Source organism: Choloepus didactylus, chromosome 3 (genome assembly GCF_015220235.1).
Source record: "Choloepus didactylus isolate mChoDid1 chromosome 3, mChoDid1.pri, whole genome shotgun sequence".
Lineage (NCBI taxonomy): Eukaryota > Metazoa > Chordata > Mammalia > Pilosa > Megalonychidae > Choloepus > Choloepus didactylus.
The window spans coordinates 119331815-119340333 of NC_051309.1; the positions used below are offsets into that span (position 1 = coordinate 119331815).

Below are 8519 nucleotides of genomic sequence, written 5' to 3' on the forward strand. Positions count from 1 at the left end.
CACAGTGTAACGGTGTATTGCTTTATTTGGGGGCTGAGGAGAAGGAACCCCATGGTGAGGACTACAAATGGAAGGAAACATAATATTAAAATAATTCACAAAATGAATAACTGCAATCATTTTCTTAAGACAACTTGACTCACGGAAGAAAAACTTTAATTAATGTTGCAAAAAATATCTGTATGACATAGAAAGTGGTTTCAATAACATTAGTAGAGAATACCTTCTGGAAACTGGAAGTAACTGGATGTAAAATTCAGACAGCAATTTAATAGAACAGTCCCAGATGGTTAGGCTTAGGCCAACACCTAATGAGGACAAAAGCCTTATCTGTGGGGAATTTTGGATGATACCTGCAGAAATATATTATGCATAAACCAAATTGAATTGCTTTCACAAGTGGTGTAAAGATTCAGAAAGTAAAAGAATTTTTCTACATGCACTTCAATTTCACAGCAAGAGTAGCATAGAATACCTAAACACAGAAGAGAGCATTCATGCAATATATCTAACTCCTTGATATAATACATACATACAACAATTCAAAGCAATTACACTATGATTATAACTAGAGCTTCCTGCAACTACAAGGTGGTGGTTATGGAAAGCATGGCCCCCAGTATCGATATCTAGAAAGCAGCCACCACCTTCTTCTATGTGTGTTCTCTTTTTTCATTTTTTCTTCAGTTTTCTTAATCAACTCTGCTGTTGTTGCTGATTCTTAGCAAAGCTGGTAAAAACAAAGTTGTAATCATTGAACATAGCACTCTAATGATCAAGACGTTTAAAACCTTCAGTCTTCTGGGGCAAAGAAAGCACCATGCAACGTTTAAAACTCTGATTTACAAACAAGGTGGTCACAGATTTTCCTGGCTTGCAGACTTCCACAACTTTCCTGATCAGGTCATCATAGGCGGTATGACTTAAGTTTGTTTCAAAGCTAACATAAGAAAATAATGGCTCTGGAGTCTTGTGAATAGTCCAATAAGTTCCATCTGATTTCATTCCATTCACCGAATACCCACAAGTATTGAACAGTGTGGCATCAATGACAGAACCTGGTATCAGATCACTAATTCCATTCTCCCAAGTGACACCCTTTGCAGTAACACCATCTTTCATGTAGAACCGGTCCATAACTGAAGGGTCAATCTCACTCATCAGAATTTCCAGGGTTTGATCTGGCTGACTGATAACACGACTCTCTGGGAGTATACAAGTACCGACAGTCAGAATTCATCCGTCCTGTACAATATGCTGCTCCATTTGGGAAAATTGTATTAAAAAACCCTATTTCTTCCTGGAAATTCCAGTGTGGGTACCCTTGGTGAGAAGGCTTCATGAAATTCTTATGAGAATAAAAGGAGCTTTTAAATGAGTCAAACCCACTGTAATTCCTAGCAAGCTACAACAGGGGAACGGTGCTTTCAGTAGAGGGTGGTACCACATCTTTAAAATGAAACGTCTCCTGGAGACAAACGTGCTACTATTACTGAGTACACAAGCTTCCTGCTTCTCAGTTTTGTCACATTCATGATTAAACATTGCACATCCTACAAAAGTATGCCCCATTCAGTTCTTGGGATGGTGTGAAGATCCCCAGACCCTTGGTTTGTGTTGGGCCACTGCCCAGAGAACCAAACCTCCAGCAGCTTCTCGGTCCCTTCAAAAACATGTGCAGCTTCCATCACCGTGAGACTAGTGAACAACCAACAACCACAGAAAATCAACTAAATTAAATCATCTTTTCTTTCCCCACTATGGATTGTTCCGGCTGTTTTACTAAAGTTCAGGTTCTTTTTTTTTTTTTTGGCTATAATTTAATATTACCTTTTTTTAAAAAAAAAGGATTAAAAAATTTTTCCCGCCTTTTTTGTGAGCGAAAGTTGAATGTGAGTCTGTTGGAAATAAGAGGCAGATACAGTTCAGTCTCTTGTAGTCCACTGCTTCCCTGTTACAGAGCAGAGTGAGCCCTAGCTAATGTCACCAGCCATACTATGTAAGCCCGCAAATATTTATTTTAACCAAGTCTTCTGAAATACGGAAATCTCACTTCTTATGATCTTTTACTTACACATTTTCATAAATAAAAAGAAATCTACCTCCTAGAGCAACAGTCTATTAACTTTGCCTACTCCCAGCAGATGGCACTAAAGATTGTGTACAGTGCTTTTATTCTAGGGTAGCACTTCCCAGCCCCTTTCATGTCATGGCACAGCTAGAAAATAAGTGTACTTTTATGGGGTAAATGGATGAGGTTTCTTACAGCCAGAGGAAACTAGTTCTGAGCATTGCCTGAGATTCCTTGCAGCTGTCCCAAGGTCTGAGGGAAACTGATATCTTAGCACAATGTTTAACCCATCACAACTCCTTGGTGTGCCCTGGCACATTGGCTGGGAAGTTCTGATTCAGTTCTTATTATTAATTTTGGGCTTATTATGTGTTTATTTTTTTTTAAAGATGTGTTTACACTTATTATCCCCAACATTTACGTCAGTGGAAAAGCGGTGAGAATTTTCAAGATACTAGTATGAAGAATGATTTGAAGAAGATAATAGTAGACTTCAGAACAGAAACTCATATGAAAACAATATACAGTGAAATAGGATAAACCATTTGAAGGTGGGAAAAATTCTGAAGGACAAACAGAGAATCATGTCATCTGTGAAAATACTATTTTTATACAACAAACAATAATCAGCAAGAGGAAAAGTAATTGACAAAATGGAAACACTGTTGAATGTCTGGCAAGAGGATCCATGTCAACATCAGGCACCCATTAAACCAACTTAAATTCAGAAGACTAGGAGATTGTTTGGTATGTAGAAAAGCCTAAGAAAGCATGTGGCTGTAGAAAGCCAAGGAAACATAAGCCCATTTTAATTTGTACAACACCAGCATGAGTGGCAGCAGGTGTGAACGAACTGCAGCTGCTAAGGTGTTCCCTTAGGGTCATCAGGAAGGGGCATTTCCTTCCTCAATGTATTTTCAAATATAAATGAAAAGATACCCTTTGGATCCTCCTGTTCAAAGTGTGGTCCACTGACCAGCAGCCTCAGGATCACTGGAAGCTTGTTAGAAATGCAGATTCTCAGGCTATCCAAGACCTACTGAATCAGAATCTGCATTTTAATAAGATCCTCAAGTGGTTCTTATGCATATTGAAGGCACCACTTTACAACTTCTATCAGCAAAAAGGAGAACAGTAAGCTTAGTTTTGTTAAGTAAAATAAACAGCCGCCTGCATTGGGCATTGCCAGGAAGGACCCCTTTCCAAGAAATTGTTTTCAGAAAGACAAACAATTGACTTGTAGGGGTTTTCAGAAATTGTTTTCAGAAGACAAACAATTGACTTGTAGGGGTTTCCTGAGAAAATGGAACAATGGAAAGCACCCTGCAGAATTGCAGATAAGCAGTACCTAATGATAAACCACTTTTGGTCCAGTAGTGATAAACTTCTCAGGATGGACAAGCATACCATGCTAATCAATGTATGTTGTAAGACCTCCCCTATGTAAAACAGAAACAATGGCAGTCAATCAAAATACTTCCTCATTTGCTTCCTCATTGCCATACAGAAACTTCTCCTTTATACCCCTTCATGGCACTCCTTTCCTAGTGCAGTTTAGTTGCTGCCTGATTCATGAATCTTAAACTGCTCAAATATACTCCCAATATATCTTGGCTAATATTTTAACAGTTTAAAGCCTCAAAGGACTGGTTAACCTTTCTTTTTGGTGGAAATGTATGTATGGCCTATGAGTGTAAACTCTATTTACTGTGGACTTGTGAGTATTGGAACTTACTAAAAGTGAAGATTTGGAATCTCACCTGTTCCTATTGTAAGAGTTTCTAAGGTTCTAAAAATGGGTTGTATATTCCTCCTGTCTACTGAAACAGAGTATAGAGCACAACTTCTTTGTAACAGGGCCAAAGCTATGAATATCTGTTTTGGGCCTTGTATACAACGATGTCCTAGAAAGCTATCAAGCGATACAGTAGACTCTACGCTCAGTAACTGATAGTTCCCTTCATTCCTTTCCCTTCAGAATATCAGGTTATAAATTCTCAGATGGCAGAGAATTGTGGGGTTTGTTTATCATATAACCAGTGGAATATATAGGGTTGTTCAGTTTAATTGTCTCAGACTGCTGTGGATTTTTATTTCTTTCATTTTTCTGATTTTCTTATCTTTCCTGTCCTTTTCCTGTCAACTAAAACTGATTGCTGCTCTCAACTTGCCTATGTCAACAGCTTCGCTTTCTCATCTCTTGTGATTCATTGTTTCTAATCAGGCATAGGCTATACAACTAATAACTAAACCTTTCAGAAATTACAGTATGACTAAAATAGTAGCCAAATATTCTAAATGAGAACTTGAGAGAATTTCCTGTAAGTATATTTGCTTTGGTGCATAGGTTGCCTATGTGGTAATTATTTTCCTAATAATCACATCCTTTTTTCTTTGGAATCTTAGCTGTGTCCAAGACAGTTGAGGCTTATGTGAAAGATAAGTAACATCAACATAAGTGAAGTATTCTTGTGGGCAAATAATTTAAAGATCAGTGAAATTATTTCTGCCCATGAGTGGTAGAATTCAAATTACAACTCCATAATAAAAAGAAGAAACAAAGATTCACAAGAAACAGAAGAAAAAAAATAACACAGAAGTCTGTAGAAAAATCAATAAAAACAAATATTTTAAAAAGCTGGTAAGATTGTATGTAAAAGATCCTGCACACCTTTGGGGTAGACTATATTTTATTCATCTTTGTACCCCCAACATGGGGCAGAATGAAAATGCAATAAATATGAAAACAGATCAGATAAAGGAGAAGAAAACTGTGTCTTCATATTGGGAGACGGACACCTAATAGGGAATGACATTGTTGGAAATTGAATCATGCCCCCCTTAAAAGACATACTCAAGTCCTAAGCGCTGCTCCTATGGGTGTGAACCCATTTGTAAATAGGACCTTTGAAGACGCTATTATTAAGGTGTGGCCAAATGGAATGAGGACAGGCTTTAAACCAATATGGCTGAAGTACTTAAAAGCAAAGGAAATTGGTCATGGAAGAGAAGTCAGAAGTCAGTGAAAACCAGAGGACCAGCGTGGCAGACATAAGGAGAGAGAGAGCTTCCCATGTGTTGGAGGATTACTGGAACACTACAGACTCTGGGAGAAAATAAGCCCTATCAATTCCTTGATATTAGATATCTATCCTCCAAAATAGTGAGACAATAGATTCCTGTTGTTTAAGCCAACCTATTGTGAAGTATTTGTCATAGCAGCCCTGGCAAACTAAGATAGACACTAAAAGAGAAAAGGTATTCTACAAAGTTCAAATGTGATTTAAAAACTAGGACCAAAAATCCTAGCTGAGGAAGATGGGAAGCCAGCCTACACTTGAAAAAGAACTGGGCCATCATTTCTGTAGATAAAGCTGGGTATTTAGTTGCCCCAGGCTCCCATAACTGCTGTTATGGAGAACATGAGTCCTAAGTGAAGGATGACAAATAGGGGCACATATGTCACAATTTGACACTCATCAAAAATTTCCCCTCTCCTCTGCATATGTGGCAGAGATTAATTTCAATTATAACACTCCCACTGAACACAGACTTGGCCTCAGAATCTCCTCAACACTGCACAATTAGTCCGAGTTGTCACAGGAACCATTATATTTGGCGTTTGTGGCATTATAAGCACAGATCTATAAAATATCACTTTTAAAGTTCTGCCGAAGATTTGAGGCTGTCTTGAAGAAAAAGGCCATCATTTCCCAAAGTAAAAAGAACCAATTCATCTTAACTTTGCTATTAAAAGGCAGTGGTTCTCATCTACTTGACCGAAAGGGGGAAGTGAAAGGAAATAAAATAAGCTTCAGTGGCAGAGAGATTCCTAAAGGAGCCGAGAGGTCACTCTCGTGGGCACTCTTACACACAATACAGACAACCCTTTTTAGGTTCTAATGAATTGAGGTAGCTGGCGGTAGATACCTGAAACTATCAAACTACAACCCAGAACCCATGAATCTTGAAGACAATTGTATAAAAATGTAGCTTATGAGGGGTGACGATGTGATTGGGAAAGCCATATGGATCACACTCCCCTTTGTCTGGTTTATGGATGGATGAGTAGAAAAATGGGGGAAGGAAACAAACAAACAAAGACACCCAGTGTTCTTTTTTACTTTAATTGCTCTTTTTCACTTTAATTATTATTCTTGTTATGTGTGTGTGTGGTAATGAAGGTGTCAGGGATTGATTTTGGGGATAAATGCACAACTATGTAATGATACTGTGAACAATTGAATGTACGATTTGTTTTGTATGACTGCATGGTATGTGAATATATCTCAATAAAATGAATTTAAAAAAAAGGCAGTGGTTCTTAAACTTTAGTGAGCATCAGAATCACCTGGAGGGCTTTCAAAATACAGATTGCTGGGCCCTATCTCTACAATTTCGGATTCTGTAAATCTGGGGTGGGACCTGAGAATTTACAATTCAAACATTTTGAGATCCATTATTCTAAAGAATACTGGAACAAATCCTAAATGTATAAAATTGAAAATCCTTTGAGAAGCAAAATAGTACATCAAAATTAGCATAACTTAATGAAGAAAAATGTAAACTGACTCATTAGAGTTGTGGTGAAAAGAGCAAAAGTTTTGGAAATAAATAAACCTTGGATTTATCTCTGGATCTAGGAATCACAGGATCATGAGTTTTACTGAGATTACCCCAACTCTATATAAGCCTTAGTTTCCTCATGTATAAAATGGGGATAATTAAAATATCCCTTGGGGACTTCGTGAGGATTAAATGGAAAAATGTATCTAAAGTATGTAGCACAGTGCCTAGCACACAGTACTTAGTAATTCACTCAATCCTTCATCCGTTTCTTCCACTTCTTCACAGCACTGGTGGGACTTAAAGCAAGAGTGAATATAACATTTTCATGAAGGTTATAGATCTGTCGTGCAAAATATTCTTATTAATATAGGAGAAAAATACTATGGTGAATTAGTAGACAAGAAACCGCTTAGGCAATGAAGGTTGTGGGGAAGATCTATTATCCCAGTCCCAGGGTCCCAGTTCTCCTCTTTAGGAGTCTCCCCTAAAGAGAAAAGATTCACCTTTATTCCATATACTTCTGATTAAAACGGACATCTTAAAGCCAAGAGGATATGTTCCAAGGGCAGAAAGCCAATTGCCTAATATGTTCCTTACTCACATAATGTTATCCCTTAATCCAAAACCTTTTTTCTAAGCCGTTTTTCAAAACATTCCTGGGAACTGTTGGAACCTGTAACTGCGTAATTTCTTTGGTGAAATAGTGTGAACCATTGCTCATGGGGATTGGTGGGGGTTGTGTGGAGAAGTTGGAACTGCTGAGGAAAAAGACTTGCTTCTTTTGAATATATAGAGTATGATGTATTGTTGAAAATATAGAACTCAAAGGTACAAATCCAACTACTAAAATCCTGTTTATAGTTCATTTGGTGCATTAAAGCACCAAGTATCATTAATTCATGGCAACAATGAAAGAGCTTTACATTATTCTAGAACTACAATACACATTATGCTTTGTAATATCTTTTAGTAAATTAGATTCCTTATCGCTCCAGAAATCTCATCTTACCAGATGTCAATTCAATGTTTGTGAGCAATTTCACTTCCAATACAGAATGACGGTAGCAAAACCAGAATCCCAAGACGGTAACAGGACTTGGGTAACAGTCCAGGGCTTGGCAGTTAACACGCTGCGACAGGCCAGGGAGATTCAAAGATTTCACTAATGCAGACAAGGCAAGCTCAGTTCTGGATGCTACAGCTCCTCCTCTGAACACCAACATGATGAGCAACAATCCTGAGGAAGACAGTCTTCTAGCTTTCCCCTACTCCGTTTTCCTGGCCCCTTCCCCAGATACTTTAAGTGAGTGAAAAAGTTTTGAATAGTGCAATTCTTATTGAGGTTCACGTTTATATTAAAAGAAATGTTTTCTCTTCCTTTGTCCAGGAATGATATACTCCTCACAGAGAGCCTGAGTGCCATATCTCCCTTGGAATGAATATTAAGGAAAACAAAATTCAAGATTAAAAACAAACAAAAAACACCCAGAGTTCCTCTTCAAGGGAGGGGGGAAGGGTAGGAGGGTCAGTCCGATCTGGCGCTGTCCTGGGTCTTGTACATCACCCCATAGTCCTCCAATCCCTCTCCCAACACTGCCGCGCCCCTCGGTCCCCCTTGGCCCTTCCAGCCTCCGCCCGAGGTGGGGGCGGGCCACGGAACCTCCCTCCTTCTAAGGAACTTTCCTCCTGCCTCAAAGGGACTGCGGTCCCGCCCGGGCCCGGGCAACCGACGCGGGGACCCGCAGGCTAGCCGCAGACCATGGCCTCGCTTCGGGCCTGGGCGCGCCTTGCTCCAGGCTGCAGGGGGCGCTGCGGAGGCGCCAGGCCCACGCGTGCGGGCGGCGACCCTAAGTGAGAGTTCGGTAGCGAGGGGCGAGGG

The 8519-nt window shown here is 39.3% G+C and overlaps 1 pseudogene; it reads right to left on the bottom strand.

The window, feature by feature from the left end:
* Positions 1-262: 262 nt before the first annotated feature.
* LOC119528763 lies at positions 263-1688 on the bottom strand (annotated as a pseudogene).
* Positions 1689-8519: the final 6831 nt, after the last annotated feature.